Below are 16945 nucleotides of genomic sequence, written 5' to 3' on the forward strand. Positions count from 1 at the left end.
GGTCGGCGATGGGTTTCTTGAGCAGTGGGTTGATCTCCGTGTGCTTCCATTCTGATGAGAAGGTGACAGTCTTGTAGGATCAGTGGATAGTTCGGCAGAGCTCAGGGGCTATTATGGTGCTGCCCAGTACGAAGATACGATGAGGGCACGGATCTGAGGATGCTCCTGAGTGGATAGAGTTAATGAGTCTTTGGGTGTCCTTTTTGGTGATGGGGTCCAGGAGTTCAGGTTCTGATGTGGTGCTGGGTCCGTTGTGGTGTTTGTGGGCAGTGCAGGTGAGTTTTAGTTCCTGATTCCTTCATAAATGTCCCGGAATTTTTGGTGTAAAAATGTGGTGAGGTTGTCGCAGAGGTCTTGGGAGGGAGGGATAGATGAGGAGTCTGTTCCGGAGTTCGTGAACTCTTTGACGATGGAAAAGAGCTCTTTGCTGTGGTGATCACTGGTGCTGAGGCATTTTTGAATGGCGGCTTTTGTGGTTGCTCTGATATCTTGGCGGTACTTGGTGACTGTGTTCTTGAAGGCTGTGTGGTCTTCGGTTGACTTGCTGTTTCTCCATTTCCCTTCCAGTCATCTGCAGGACTATTTGGATTCTTGTAGGTCTGTCATAAACCATTTAGGTGTTTTGCTATGTTGGTTTCCTGCTAGGTTCCTTGGGGCAGCTACGTTTGCAAATTCCGATAACCAGCAGTGTAGATTGGATGTGGTTTAATTAGCGTCCGTTTCTTCCAGTGGGGGGGAGTGGTTGACAGCGCTGGTGAGTTGTGCTTCTGTAACTCTGCCCCATCATCTTCCAAGGGGGTGGGGAGCATAGTGGCATGCAAATATCTTTGTGAAGGTAAAGTGGATACATTTGTCCTCATTTCAATTGTGTTTGGAGGTGTGAGAGATGGTGATGTTATTCCCTGCTGAGAAGATGGGCCGAGGATGAGTCCGGCTCTCTGGGTGGGGACATAGACAAATTAGAACGAGATGGCCACAGCACACAGAGTATAAAGTTCAATGGTGTGACAGGGAAAATCTTCCTGAAAGTATATTTGTTGAAATGTAAAGTAGACTGGAGTCCAAGTTCTTGTTTTACAGATGTAGCCTTTAATTGTAGATATCAAAGATCATTGTGTCATCAACGAGATACAGCCAACACGTGTTTCGTCACACAAGTGACTTCCTCAAGGCTGCAAAACAGTAATGAAATACAAAAAAGGAAAAGGTCTAATGTTATGGCATACATAAGTGTGTGAGGTTACACATGGGCTCATAAGTGAGCACATGAAACAGACTCCAAATCGTTGAATGTCAAAAACACTCAGTAATTTATATGTGAACTCAGTGGAACTAGTGTGGTGAGTAGGTAAGTGTAGAAAACACACATCAGAACTTGGTGCGTGATAAGGACCCTAGACGTAGTGCATAAAACAGCAAAACAGTGAATTACCGTGGAATTTTTTTTTCAAAGTTTAAAATTGGACAAGTGCAACCATGGTCTGGAGTGGAATCCATGTGCCTATGAAGTGAAGTGTATCAGGTGAAAGAAAAAAGAAGGGCTGAGAGACAGATCCGAACCGCGGATGAGTAAGAGTACTAAAGTTAATCAGGTGCCTTGACTGATGAGAGAAGTGGCGGTAACTAAATGCGTAGATCATACCTGGGCCAGCAGGCCAAAGTGGAAAGTAACAAAGGTAAGTGGAGCGGGAGCCTCGTGTTCAGTTAGCTGGGCTCCAGAGGTCAATTGTAGCTGGTACGAGAGAAACAGGACTATAAGTACGCAAAGAAACAGTACAGAGTAAAGAAGAAAGGATAAGAAATAGAATCAGAGAGTAAGTAAAAGGGAGAAGAGAAGAGGTATAGATGAGTGGTGTGTAAATGAAGAGAGAAAGGTAAAGAGAAATAGGTCATCCAATACATACCTTCTATGAGTCGATCTGTCAGTAGTGTAGCTGGGTAGGTAGTGAATAAGTAAGAGGAGGACAATGGTAGTAATGGACCCTGATAAGTCCCTGGTCAAAGAAACCTAGGAAAATGCGTAAAAAAAGGGGAACAAAGTGCGGATGAGCCAATGAAGCCTGGACAAAGAGAACATGAACGTAAGTAATTGGTATGTATGCAGGTGGTGTTAAGGCGATGGGGAGTGCGTAGTTTAAATAGAGAACAATAGTAAGTGAGGCACTGGAATGGAAGGTCAAGTATTAATGGCGCAACGATTTTGTACTAGAGAACAGTGGTACATGCAGAATGAGCTGAAGGTGGTAGGGGTGACGGCTAAGCGCGGTAAGTCCATCTGGGAAATGTAGACTGGTAACACTGAGAAAATCCAGAAACGTAAACTGGTATGGTGGTAGTGGAGTAGGTAGAAACTACGCGGGCCCCAGAAAATAGGGCTACTTAATTAACGTGGGGCAAGTAATCATAAACACGAACAGACTAAGGGAAGAGGCAGGAAGTATATACGCGTTTAAGATCAATCGGACAAAAAGAAATTGGGCAGTGGATACAATTGCGAATGAGCCAACACACGAAAAAGGGGCGAACCACTAAAATGAAAGTGGAGTCGATCGGTCATGGCGTGAGGTGATGAGGTAAGGACGTGCTAAGTTGTAGAACAGGAAGCCGTAGGGAAGTGTGGCAAACCAGCAGCACGGTTAGAAGAGCACTAAACACACTAAGCCGGTAAATGGCGCAAGAACGCACATAAGGAAGTCGTCAAAGGAGAGTGGGCTAGGTGCAGGATGAGAATTAACACTAGAACATTACGTCAGAGAAACGATGCGGTTTAGAGGAAGTAGACGGAAGCGGGAGTAATAGACGGCATACCTGAAGTTCGAGGAACGTGGCACGAAGTAAGCGGAACGTAGTAATGGGCCGAGAGAGCTACCGGTCTCATTTTAAAGCTCTCGGAAGGGAGAATAGTAGAAATCGAAGATGGACTAGTATAGTGAAAGACTAGTCAGCGCGGCGGCCATAATGGATATGAAAATAAAACGCAAGGTCGCCTAGAGTAGAAGACGACCGCGTATGCAAAATGAAATCTGGAGGAGGCGGCCATCTTTAAAGAGAGGAGAAATAGAAGGTTGAAAATAGGCGTTTCTTGAAAGAATAATGTAGACAGAGAGTGTGCATGCATAAAACGAAATACAGGTTGGCAGAGAAAAGTGTAAGTGCGCTGTTGAAGTAAGGTGCGAACGGTTACAATGGTACAAATGGTTGGTTATGGTGGTAAAGAGAAGCACTATAAACAAAATAAGCAGCAAGAACACAGAATCACACAGAGGTCATGAAGCATGGTACATATGATAGTTGCAGTCTACCAAAAACAATCGAGCATATACGGCCAAAGGTCATGGAGCATGATAATTTTATACATACAATGGTGATGCATGGGCATGAATAGGTAGTGCAGCATACATAAATACAATGCAATATGATATAAACAGGGATGTCGTGACCCGTAAAGAGTATGGTGTAAAAGCAAAAGTAATCATGTATATTAGCCACGGAAGGGCCCAATTAGCAAATGGAAGGCAACATGGGAGTCGGTCTTCAGAATTTACGAAAGAAAATAATGAAGCTCACGGTCAGTGTTTAAGCCTGATTCAACTGAACGAAGTTTTAAGATCCACTTTGCCTCGCATCTACGCAAGTCCCTTGTTCTGTCCCCCCCTCTTGGGGAGTTGGAAACATGCATCATGCCATGGAATCTAATGTTCAAGAGATCTTTTTCCCCATGCAGGGTGTTGAAGTAAACAGCAAGAGGATAGTTGGTGTTGACATTTCTAATGGCTCTGACATGCTCTTGTATTCGTTCCTTAAGTGGACGTATGGAGCTACCAATGTAAATTAAGCCGCATACACATATTAAGCAATACACAGTGAACTTTGTGTTGCAGTTCATGAAGGTCTTGATTTGGTACGTGATCCTGGTATTGTAGGAAAATGTTACTTTCTTGTTGAGGGCCAATTGGCAAGATATGCAACAGCCACATTTGTAAAAACCGTTAGGTTTTTCTGGCAACCAACCCACTGTACGAGTTGAGGGGGAGGGGCCAAGAAAGCTGGGACACAGGATGTTTCTGAGCGTGCGACCTCTGGTGTGCACAATGGTAGGTGACAACCCTACTGAGTTTTTGAGGCAGGTGTCCAACATTAGCAAGTGCCAATGTTTCTTCAGGATGCGCAGAACCGTCTTACTCACAGGGCTGTATTGGGTGATGAAAGCGACCGGTCTCCTGTTGGGAGAGCCGCTGGCGTCAGATTTTTTAGGGGTTTTGAGCAATAAGGCGTGTTGGTTCTTGCTAGATATGCGTTTGCTGGCACCCGAGATGAGTTTATCAGTGTATCCCCTAGCCCGGAAGCGATGTGATAGGCTTTTTAGTTCTTGCCTGAAGATGTTCGTGTCCGTACAGTTACGTCTAATCCTAACCATCTCTCCATATGGAATGGCCCTGATCTGAGTAAGGGGATGGGCGCTCTGGGCATGTAGGATCGAATTGCAGGCCGTGGGTTTTCTGTAGAGTCTAGACATGATCTTACTATCGGTGATATACAACAGAAGGTCTAGAAACTCTATTTGAGTAGTGTCCACCTTGTGAGTGAACACTAGGTTGAACTCATTGATGTTGAGGTGTTGAATGAGTCCATTGAGGTCAGGGATGTTGCCAGTCCAGATGACCAGAATGTCATCAATATATCTCCCCCAGTACAAGATATGTTCCGTGATGTGTGTCGGGCAGTTAGACCATAGGTGGATTTTCTCAAATTGGCCCATGTACAGATTGGCATATGATGGAGAGAACTTCGCTCCCATGGCTACACCCTGACATTGGCGAAACCACCTACCATCATGTCAAAAAACATTGTTTTCTAGCACCAATCGGGTGAGGTCAAGAAGCATGCGCGTGTGTTCATAGAGAGTAGCGTCACGGGCATTGAGCGTTAATTGGAGCATTTCTAGACCCTTTTCCAGGGGAATGGAGGTATAGAGAGAACTAACGTCAAGGCAAACAAACACACACCCCTCCGTCCATTCGATGTCCTCAAGTTGACACAGCAAGTCCCTAGTATCCTGTATGTACGAGGGTAAGTTGTGTACCAAAGGTTGGAGAAAAGAATCAATGTACTCGGAAATGTGTTCCGTGGGAGAACCTATCCCTGAGATGATGGGTCTCCCTGGGGGAAAGTCACCCTATTTGTGGACTTTGGGTAAGATGTAAATGCAGGGAGCACGAGGCGCCTCCGTATACAGAAATCTGTATTCAATATCGGTTAAGAGATTGGTGCTAGAAAACAATGTTTTTTTACATGATGGTAGGTGGTTTCACCAATGTCAGGGTGTAGCCATGGGAGCGAAGTTCTCTCCATCATATGCCAATCTGTACATGGGCCAATTTGAGAAAATCCACCTATGGTCTAACTGCCCGACACACATCACGGAACATATCTTGTACTGGGGGAGATATATTGATGACATTCTGGTCATCTGGACTGGCAACATCCCTGACCTCAATGGACTCATACAACACCTCAACATCAATGAGTTCAACCTAGTGTTCACTCACAAGGTGGACACTACTCAAATAGAGTTTCTAGACCTTCTGTTGTACATCACCGATAGTAAGATCATGTCTAGACTCTACAGAAAACCCACGGCCTGCAATTCGATCCTACATGCCCAGAGCACCCATCCCCTTACTCAGATCAGGGCCATTTCATATGGAGAGATGGTTAGGATTAGACGTAACTGTACGGACACGAACATCTTCAGGCAAGAACTAAAAAGCCTATCACATCGCTTCCGGGCTAGGGGATACACTGATAAACTCATCTCGGGTGCCAGCAAACGCATATCTAGCAAGAACCAACACGCCTTATTGCTCAAAACCCCTAAAAAATCTGACGCCAGCGGCTCCCCCAACAGGAGACCGGTCACTTTCATCACCCAATACAGCCCTGTGAGTAAGACGGTTCTGCGCATCCTGAAGAAACATTGGCACTTGCTAATGTTGGACACCTGCCTCAAAAACTCAGTAGGGTTGTCACCTACCATTGTGCACACCAGAGGTCGCACGCTCAGAAACATCCTGTGTCCCAGCTTTCTTGGCCCCTCCCCCTCAACTCGTACAGTGGGTTGGTTGCCAGAAAAACGGTTTTTACAAATGTGGCTGTTGCATATCTTGCCAATTGGCCCTCAACAAGAAAGTAACATTTTCCTACAATACCGGGATCACGTACCAAATCAAGACCTTCATGAACTGCAACACAAAGTTCACTGTGTATTGCTTAATATGTGTATGCGGCTTAATTTACATTGGTAGCTCCATACGTCCACTTAAGGAACGAATAAAAGAGCATGTCAGAGCCATTAGAAATTTCAACACCAACTATCCTCTTGCTGTTCACTTCAACACCCTGCATGGGAAAAAAGATCTCTTGAACATTAGATTCCATGGCATGATGCATGTTCCCAACTCCCCAAGAGGGGGGGACAGAACAAGGGACTTGCGTAGATGTGAGGCAAAGTGGATCTTAAAACTTCGTTCAGTTGAATCAGGCTTAAACACTGACCGTGAGCTTCATTATTTTCTTTCGTAAATTCTGAAGACCGACTCCCATGTTGCCTTCCATTTGCTAATTGGGCCCTTCCGTGGCTAATATACATGATTACTTTTGCTTTTACACCATACTCTTTACGGGTCACGACATCCCTGTTTATATCATATTACATTGTATTTATGTATGCTGCACTACCTATTCATGCCCATGCATCACCATTGTATGTGTAAAATGATCATGCTCCATGACCTTTGGCCGTATATGCTCGATTGTTTTTGGTAGACTGCAACTATCATATGTACCATGCTTCATGACCTCTGTGTGATTCTGTGTTCTTGCTGCTTATTTTGTTTATAGTGCTTCTCTTTACCACCATAACCAACCATTTGTACCATTGTAACCGTTCGCACCTTACTTCAACAGCGCACTTACACTTTTCTCTGCCAACCTGTATTTCGTTTTATGCATGCACACTCTCTGTCTACATTATTCTTTCAAGAAACGCCTATTTTCAACCTTCTATTTCTCCTCTCTTTAAAGATGGCCGCCTCCTCCAGATTTCATTTTGCATACGCGGTCGTCTTCTACTCTAGGCGACCTTGCGTTTTATTTTCATATCCATTATGGCCGCCGCGCTGACTAGTCTTTCACTATACTAGTCCATCTTCGATTTCTACTATTCTCCCTTCCGAGAGCTTTAAAATGAGACCGGTAGCTCTCTCGGCCCATTACTACGTTCCGCTTACTTCGTGCCACGTTCCTCGAACTTCAGGTATGCCGTCTATTACTCCCGCTTCCGTCTACTTCCTCTAAACCGCATCGTTTCTCTGACGTAATGTTCTAGTGTTAATTCTCATCCTGCACCTAGCCCACTCTCCTTTGACGACTTCCTTATGTGCGTTCTTGCGCCATTTACCGGCTTAGTGTGTTTAGTGCTCTTCTAACCGTGCTGCTGGTTTGCCACACTTCCCTACGGCTTCCTGTTCTACAACTTAGCACGTCCTTACCTCATCACCTCACGCCATGACCGATCGACTCCACTTTCATTTTAGTGGTTCGCCCCTTTTTCGTGTGTTGGCTCATTCGCAATTGTATCCACTGCCCAATTTCTTTTTGTCCGATTGATCTTAAACGCGTATATACTTCCTGCCTCTTCCCTTAGTCTGTTCGTGTTTATGATTACTTGCCCCACGTTAATTAAGTAGCCCTATTTTCTGGGGCCCCGCGTAGTTTCTACCTACTCCACTACCACCATACCAGTTTACGTTTCTGGATTTTCTCAGTGTTACCAGTTTACATTTCCCAGATGGACTTACCGCGCTTAGCCGTCACCCCTACCACCTTCAGCTCATTCTGCATGTACCACTGTTCTCTAGTACAAAATCGTTGCGGCCATTAATACTTGACCTTCCATTCCAGTGCCTCACTTACTATTGTTCTCTATTTAAACTACGCACTCCCCATCGCCTTAACACCACCTGCATACATACCAATTACTTACGTTCATGTTCTCTTTGTCCAGGCTTCATTGGCTCATCCGCACTTTGTTCCCCTTTTTTTACGCCATTTTCCTAGGTTTCTTTGACCAGGGACTTATCAGGGTCCATTACTACCATTGTCCTCCTCTTACTTATTCACTACCTACCCAGGTACACTAGTGACAGATCGACTCATAGAAGGTATGTATTGGATGACCTATTTCTCTTTACCTTTCTCTCTTCATTTACACACCACTCATCTATACCTCTTCTCTTCTCCCTTTTACTTACTCTCTGATTCTATTTCTTATCCTTTCTTCTTTACTCTGTACTGTTTCTTTGCGTACTTATAGTCCTGTTTCTCTCGTACCAGCTACAATTGACCTCTGGAGCCCAGCTAACTGAACACGAGGCTCCCGCTCCACTTACCTTTGTTACTTTCCACTTTGGCCTGCTGGCCCAGGTATGATCTACGCATTTAGTTACCGCCACTTCTCTCATCAGTCAAGGCACCTGATTAACTTTAGTACTCTTACTCATCCGCGGTTCGGATCTGTCTCTCAGCCCTTCTTTTTTCTTTCACCTGATACACTTCACTTCATAGGCACATGGATTCCACTCCAGACCATGGTTGCACTTGTCCAATTTTAAACTTTGAAAAAAAAAATCCACGGTTATTCACTGTTTTGCTGTTTTATGCACTACGTCTAGGGTCCTTATCACGCACCAAGTTCTGATGTGTGTTTTCTACACTTACCTACTCACCACACTAGTTCCACTGAGTTCACATATAAATTACTGAGTGTTTTTGACATTCAACGATTTGGAGTCTGTTTCATGTGCTCACTTATGAGCCCATGTGTAACCTCACACACTTATGTATGCCATAACATTAGAACTTTTCCTTTTTTGTATTTCATTACTGTTTTGCAGCCTTGAGGAAGTCACTTGTGTGACGAAACACGTGTTGGCTGTATCTCGTTGATGACACAATGATCTTTGATATCTACAATTAAAGGCTACATCTGTAAAACAAGAACTTGGACTCCAGTCTACTTTACATTTCAACAAATATACTTTCAGGAAGATTTTCCCTGTCACACCATTGAACTTTATACTCTGTGTGCTGTGGCCATCTCGTTCTAATTTGTCTATGGGTATTTTGTTACCCTTCTTTGTGCCTACCGGGTAGTAAGGCACTGGGCCAGGCTGCACCAGACCCTGCTTTCACTTTGACTACTTGTCTCGGTACAACTGTTTTATTGCTCAGATGTGCGGCGCCTTTCACTCTTACTACCCATCTGTGTATTCTCTATGACATTGACAAGTTGTTAGACCTGACAGCCTTAGGGTGGTCACCCCTAACTTTTTGCCTGTCTCCCTCCACTTTTTGGACACTGTTTTTGCTGGCTTTTAGACTCTGCACACTTTACCACTGCTAACCAGTGCTAAAGTGCATATGCTCTCTCCCTTTAAACATGGTAACTTTGGATCATACCCAATTGGACTATATAATTTACTTATAAGTCCCTAGTTATGTGCACTGTATGTGCCTAGGGCCTGTAGATTAAATGCTACTAGTGGACCTGCAGCACTGGTTGTGCCACCCACTCAAGTAGCCCCTTTACCTTGTCTCAGGCCTTGTATTGCAAGGCCTGTGTGTGCAGTTTCACTGCCACTTCGACTTGGCATTTAAAAGTACTTGCCAAGCCTAAACCTCCCCTTTCTCTACATATAAGTCACCTCTAATGTGTGACCTAGGGAACCCCTAGAGCAGGGTACTGTGTGGGTAAAAGGAAGGACATGTACCTGTGTAGTTTACATGTCCTGGTAGTGTAAAACTCCTAAATTTGTTTTTACACTACTGTGAGGCCTGCTCCCTTCATAGGCTAACATTGGGACTGCCCTCATACATTATGGAAGTGGTAGCTGCTGATCTGAAAGCAGTAGGAAGGTTATATTTAGTATGGCCAGAATGGTAATACAAAATCCTGCTGACTGGTGAAGTTGGATTCAATATTACTATTCTAGAAATGCCACTTTTAGAAAGTGAGCATTTCTTTGCACTTAAATCTTTCTGTGCCTTACAATCCACGACTGGCTGGGTTTAGTTGACAGCTTCTTGTGCATTCACTCAGACACACCCCAAACACAGGGTACTCAGCCTGACTTGCATACATCTGCATTTTGAATGGGATTTCCTGGGCTGGGAGGGTGGAGGGCCTGCCCTCCCACAAAGGACTGCCACACCCCCTACTGGGACCTTGGCAGACAGGATTGAACTGAAAGGGGACCTGGTGGACTTCTAAGCCACTCGTTGATGTCTCCCCCACTTCAAAGGCACATTTGGGTATAAAAAAGGGCCTCTGTCCTACCACCTCAGACATTTGCTGGAGAAGAAACCTGAACCAGAACCTGTATCCTGCCAAGAAGAACTGCCTGGCTGCCCAAAGGACTCACCTGACTGCTTTCTACAGAGGACTGCTGCCTTGCTGTTGCCCTGCTGCCTTGCTGAACTCTTGCCTTGCTGCAGAAGTGCTCTCCAAGGGCTTGGATAGAGCTTGCCTCCTGTTCCCTGAAGTCTCAGGACCAAAAAGACTTCTTTCTTTCAACTGGACTCCTTGTGCGGCGAAAAATTCAACCCACAGCTTGCTCTGCTGTGAAAAATTCACTGCATGCCGACCCGGGACTACACTGCTCGACTTCGCAAAGGAAAAGATCGACGCGGCGCCTGTGGTGCAACCTGAACTTCAACGCACGGCCCGTCTGGACAACGCCGCCCGACTTCCAGAGAGGAAATCAACGCAGCGCCTGCCGTGAGGGAGAAAATTCCACGCACAGCCCACCGGAACGATGCGCAGCTGGACAACAAGCCCAGGATTCCACGCACAGACCCCGGGGGGTATGAAAACCCCACGACCCACAGAGGAGACTGTCCGTGCACCGGAAATTGACGCAACTTCTTCCCCGTGTTTAAAATAACGACACAAGTCTGTGTGTGAAGGGGAGAAACCGACGCACACACCATTTTTCACGCATCTCCTCCTCTGCGGCCCTCTGCAGAGATTTTTCACTCCAAACCAGGTACTTTGTGCTTGAAAGAGACTTTGTTTGCTTTTTAAAGACTTAAGCCACTTCATAACACTTTTCAGTGATTGCGCTACAATTTCTTATTGCATCTTTTATCGTTTTGACCTGCAAATATCCAGAGAAATGGTATGATTTATTGCACAAATACTTTACACATTGCCTTCTAAGTTAAGCCTTACTGCTCAGTGCCATGCTACCAGAGGGTGGGCACAGGATAATTTGGATTGTGTGTGACTTACCCTGACTAGAGTGAGGGTCCTTGCTTTGACCTGACTGCCAACCAAAGACCCCATTTTTAAACACAAGTTGTTTAAGGCTGAGTGTTGTGAAGTTGTCCAAGAGGTTTGTGGTGTTGGGGTCAACATGGATATAAAAGTGGAAGTTGAGATCGCAGAGTAGGATGTAGTCCGAGGAAGTGAGCGTTTGGGGGACCACGAGACCAGCGATGTCTTTGCAGAAGTGGGGTCCAGCGGCCTGTAGATGAGTGTGCCACGGAGGGAGGAGTTGGTGTTGGTCTGAACCAGGAAATGTAAGTGTTCATGGGTTGGATGAGACTGTGACTTATTGGTGGTTATCAGGTGAAGGGTGTTCTTGTAGGCTATGGAAATACATCCTCCAGGCCAATTGGCTCTGTCCTTGTGGATGATTTTGTAGTTGTCTGGGATAGCCGTGGCTATGTTGTGGGCCGAGGTGGGGCTGATCCATTACTCAGTGAAGAAGGCGACGTCCAGGGCGATCGAGCTAAGTACGTCTACTGTGTGCTAGACAAGGGAGCGTGTGTTGAGGAGTATGCAGTTGAGGTGGTCATCAGTGCTTGGTACGGGATTGTCTTGTGGTCCTTGGAGGATACTGGAGCATGCACAGCATGAAAAAGGTATATGAGTGTTCCTGCGGTCGGCTAGGTGACAGGCTGAGGATCTTCCCAGGTTGGGGGCACGTAGAGTGTTGGCGTCTAACCTGCGCATTAAGCTGGGACCACATTCTGTGGCCCTGAGCACAGTCCAGGCATGGACGGGCACAGATGGCCTTGTCCTTGGCACGCCAGCGGCGCATTTGCTAGTAAGAAGAGGAGGGAGGTGGGGGGGCCAGTCAGCTGGGAGGCAGCAGCGTGGGAAAAGCTTTTTCCAGTGAGGGACTGTAAAGTTACTGCAAGGCAGCACATATAATTATCAGAGTTCCACAACAACAAAAAGATGTTCACAATAAATAGGCATAGTGTGCTGTAAATAGAAAAAAAACAGTATTGTTTATGCCGTATTAATTAGCTCAACAACCTGTGCACCATTCATATTATAACACAAACACTGAGCAAAACACAAGCTCTGCACCATTTGTACAGTATAAAAATACTTGCCACAGAGCACAATTATCTAAACAGGCACTGCAGCAGTAGTGGAAGAATGTATGTGGCCTGTCGCTATATGTATTTTCTGAGCCGATATGGTACTGTACTATTCCAGATCAAGGTGAATTGAAGTCAAGAATTAATTAGACCCACAAACCACTATAGATAACAATGCATCCACTTTACACCCACTTGTATTTATCCAGAATAAAATATGCTGGCTTTACCAGGTTTGTGTGATGACTTTAAAAAAACGAATGTTTGGTTTGTGGACTGAGTCAGCTTACACTACCAGAATACACTCTATTCTCGTATGATGCACCTATGTCACATTCAGGGAGAGGGTGAGTCTTGCTATGAGCAGCAAAGCCTTGAAGCCGTTAAGTTGTGGGAGGTGGGAGACCCAGGGCAGGCAAGTGCAGACAGGCAGGTCCGGTGACCCAAACCCCCCCGGGCATCTCCCCACAGATGGGCATCTCCTTACAGGCCATGTACAGGCAGCCCAGGCTGATTTAATTATAGAGGAACATTGGCAATGCAGTAACAGCAACGCTGATGCTGCAGACACCGGCCCAGCCGATCCACCTCCACGCCCGCCAGAGCAAGAGTTAGCATTTGGAAGCACGCTTAGGAGCACCTGAGGGCCTGAACACCTGGGCAGTGTTGCAGTGGTAAGTTCCAAAGAAGAGGCCTGCTTATAGGGAGCACAGAGGGGGGTGCAGCAGGCCTAGGCCCTGCCACATTTGCTAGAGCCACAGGTTCCCGGAAGCAGCCCAGCAAGACTGGGGTGCAGCTTGCAGTCGGGCTGAGCTCCCACCCCACATGGCCACTTGCATCAGCCCCCAACTACTCTGTTATTCTGATACCTTGCCACCCTTCTACCTCACTATATTGCTATTCCACCAGCTATACAATCAGTTGACCACAAGTCTCACAACCCCTTGATACACTACTCTACGCCAATCAAGTCTATTGCAACACCATCCATAGATGATAGTAACTTAAGCCATAAGGCAAAAAAGGCAGAAAAGGGCAAATCCCTCCAGAGAGTGAAATAATCAATAAATACAATTTCTGCATGGAGACATTTATCCATTCATTTCATGAACATTACTGGTTGCACTGGGATATATTTGAAGTGTGCCTCATCTCTCACTAACTTTGTGCTTCCCTGTGCAGCGTGTTCCTGCCCCCAGTTCTCCATTGGCCATGCTATGCTACATGCTATGCTACACGGGGGATGAGGTGGTTCTCATCTGTTTCTCTCAGTTACATTAGTCTCACGGATGCAAGGACAATCAGAGGCAGAGTATCAATCAATCACTCGTTAAGCGCGCTACTCACCCATTAGGGTCTCAAGGCTTTGGGGGGGGGGTTGCTACTGCGCAAATAGCCAGGTCTTGAGTGGTTTTCTGAAGGTCAGGAGGTCCTGTGTCAGATGTAGGTCGACGGGGAGGGAGTTCAAGGTTTTGGCAGCAAGGTGAGAGAAGATTCTGCTGTCTGCTGTGGTACGATGGATGCAGGGGATAGAGGCGAGGGCGAGGTTGGCAGAGTGGAGCTGGCAGGTGAGTGTGTGGAAGCTGAGACGCTCATTGAGGTAGGCAGGGCCTGTGTTGTGGAGAGCCTTTTGAGGGTGGATGAGGAGTTTGAAGGTGATCCTCTTGTTGATGGGGAGCCAGTGTAGGTCTCTGAGGTGGGCAGAGATGTGTTCATGGCGTGGGATGTTGAGGATGAGGCATGTGGAGGTGTTCTGAAGACGTTGAAGTTTCCTCTAGAGCTTGGCCATTGTCCCCACGTAGATTGCGTTGCAATAGTCCAGTCTACTGCTGACAAGGGTGTGGGTGATGGTTCTTCTGGTTTCAATGGGGATCCATCTGAAGGTCTTGCGAAGCATGCGGAGGGTGTTGAAACATGAGGATGCAACAGTGTTGACTTGCTGGGTTATGGTGAGCAATGAGTCTAGGATGAAACCAAGGTGGCATGCGTGGGTGGTAGGAGTTGGTGTGGTTCCTGGGGTGGCTGTCCACCAGGAGTCGTCCCATGTGGAGCGGTTAGAGCCAAGGATGAGGATCTCAGTCTTGTCCGAGTTCAGTTTGAGACAGCCTCTCCCCCTCCAGTTGGCGATTGCATGGAGTCCGTTTTGGAGATTGATCTTAGCAGTGGCGGGGTCTTGGTGAGTGAGAGGATCAGCTGGGTGTCACCCGCGTAGGAGACGATGTTGAGGCCATGAGATCGGACGATGTTGGCGAGCAGCGCCATGTAGATGTTAAAAAGGGTTGGGCTGAGAGAGGATCCTTGGGGGACGCCGCAGATGGTTGGTGGCTTTCGACACGAATGGAGGGAGGTGGACTCTCTGACTTCTACCGGAGAGGAAGGATGTGATCCAGTCCAGGGCCTTGTGGCGGATCCCGGCGTCATAGAATCGTGCGCGGAGGTTGTGGTGACAGACGGTGTCGAAGGCTGCCAAGAGGTCAAGGAGGATGAAGGCAGCAGTTTCACCTTTGCTGAGCATGAGCCTGATGTCATCGGTTGTAGCGATGAGAGTGGTCTCGGTGCTGTGGTTCTTGCAGAAGCCGGATTGGGAGATGTCTAGCATGCTGTTGCCCTCCAAGAACTGGGTCAGTTGGCTGTTGACTATCTTCTCAATGACCTTCGCTGGGAAGTGGGAGATGGGCCGGTAGTTCTTGAGGTCTTCGGGGTCTGCCTTGGGGTTTTTTGAGCAGGGCGTTGACTTCGGAATATAGTTCATTAAAGTTTTATTGAAGTAACTGCATCTTAGAGAATAAACCATGTATTGCAATAACTAGCATGATGAAGCATGACAGGATTACAATTGTGACAAGGACAGTAAAACACAAAAATAATCAGCATACAGCTGTGGTTATATGGCTGGTGTCTCCCTCGCACATACATGGGTCAAAATAGTGTTTTTATAATAAAACAGCTGATGTTCCAAGAAAGGATTTCTCGTAAGAGTGTATGTTTCTGTGAACATTGGAGACAAATCGTACCACATTTGCTGGCAACCTAACACACTACAGCCTTGAAAAAGCGCAGAGTGAAAGAAATGTCTTGTTTAGGAACACAGTGCAGACCTAGGCAAAGAACAGCTAGATAGAGAAAAATTAAACAAGACCGCAAATGTGGCTATTGTTAAAATAATATAATGAAGCTGAATAAAATACATCTAGGTTAAAGTGCACAGCAGTAGGCCTAGTTTGCATAAAATAACATGTATAAAACCTATAGTTAAAATGGCAACACAACACCCTCCCCTTGCCGGATCAAAGGTGGTTCAAAGCCTAATTATATAAAGAGCTACTAAAATGTAACCTTAGGTATAGATATGGGAATGTCAATAATGACAAGTTAAAAAGACAACTGAGCATGTATTAGAAGGACAATTTAAAACATTAATGGTGGTGTCAGGAAAAGCCGAATTTCAAAAGTCAGAGTCATTTTGGAAGTTGCCAACTGAATCCTGGATAATTGAAGACAGGAAATCTTCCACTTCGGCAGGTGGTAAATTAGGAAATTCATCACCATGGAAAACCAAGGAGCATTCATGTTCCAAAGCCTGAGCTCCAGCCAAGGTAGCACATTCCGTGGTGTGACCAACAGTGAGTTTACAGCTGCATGATCCACAAAGGACAAATCATAAACAGCTTCCCGTAGCAAACAAACCCTCAATGCGCATGTCTGATAATGAGCCCTCAGTGACAACATCAACAGATCAGTGTCCAATGAAAGCAAGCACTGCGTAGAAAGACAAACTTTCAGTGCACATTCAAAAGAGCACCGAGGCACAGAAACACAGGCTGCACATGATCAAAAACATATCTGAATGACAGAGACCAGTCACACTCCAATTGCTCCAGGAGTGGCGCTTCAAACTACTGCATCATGCGTTCACGACACAGCTGCGCTGGTGGAAGCACATTCAGTCCTCCCTGTTGCAATGGGACAGCCATTGCACATCAAAAGTAGCAATAGCAAAACGCCACCTGTTATAGCCAAAGTTACTAGAGAATATTGAGTGGATGGCTGAAGGTATTAAGCCAAACATAGAGGAGAAGGTGTGAACGAGACCAGAACCAACAGCCTTAAAGTTAGTCCTTAAAAGGGACTGCATCTCTGATGATGTGCACGTCACACGTTTTTGAAACTATAAAGCCTTGAGTCTGCTCAACTTGCAAAATTCAAATTTTAAGTAGCAATGTGGGGCCAAATCTCAGCTACTTCCCTCTGTCGTGTAGGAGGAAAAAGTACATTCCTGCAGCATGTAACAATCTTAGAGATTGAAACAACAAAAACTATTCCGGCTCGCATCCCACAACAGCTCTCACTATTGAGGAGGACATAGCTGCCATTCAAGAGCACCTTGAACGCAGATCTAATCAACGGGACTGGGACTCCCTTCGGATAACAAGCCAAGTTCGCTGCTGAAGCGTTACACAACCTGTGCAAGCACAGCTGTTTACAAACCATT

Source organism: Pleurodeles waltl, chromosome 6, assembly GCF_031143425.1.
Source record: "Pleurodeles waltl isolate 20211129_DDA chromosome 6, aPleWal1.hap1.20221129, whole genome shotgun sequence".
Classification (NCBI taxonomy): domain Eukaryota; kingdom Metazoa; phylum Chordata; class Amphibia; order Caudata; family Salamandridae; genus Pleurodeles; species Pleurodeles waltl.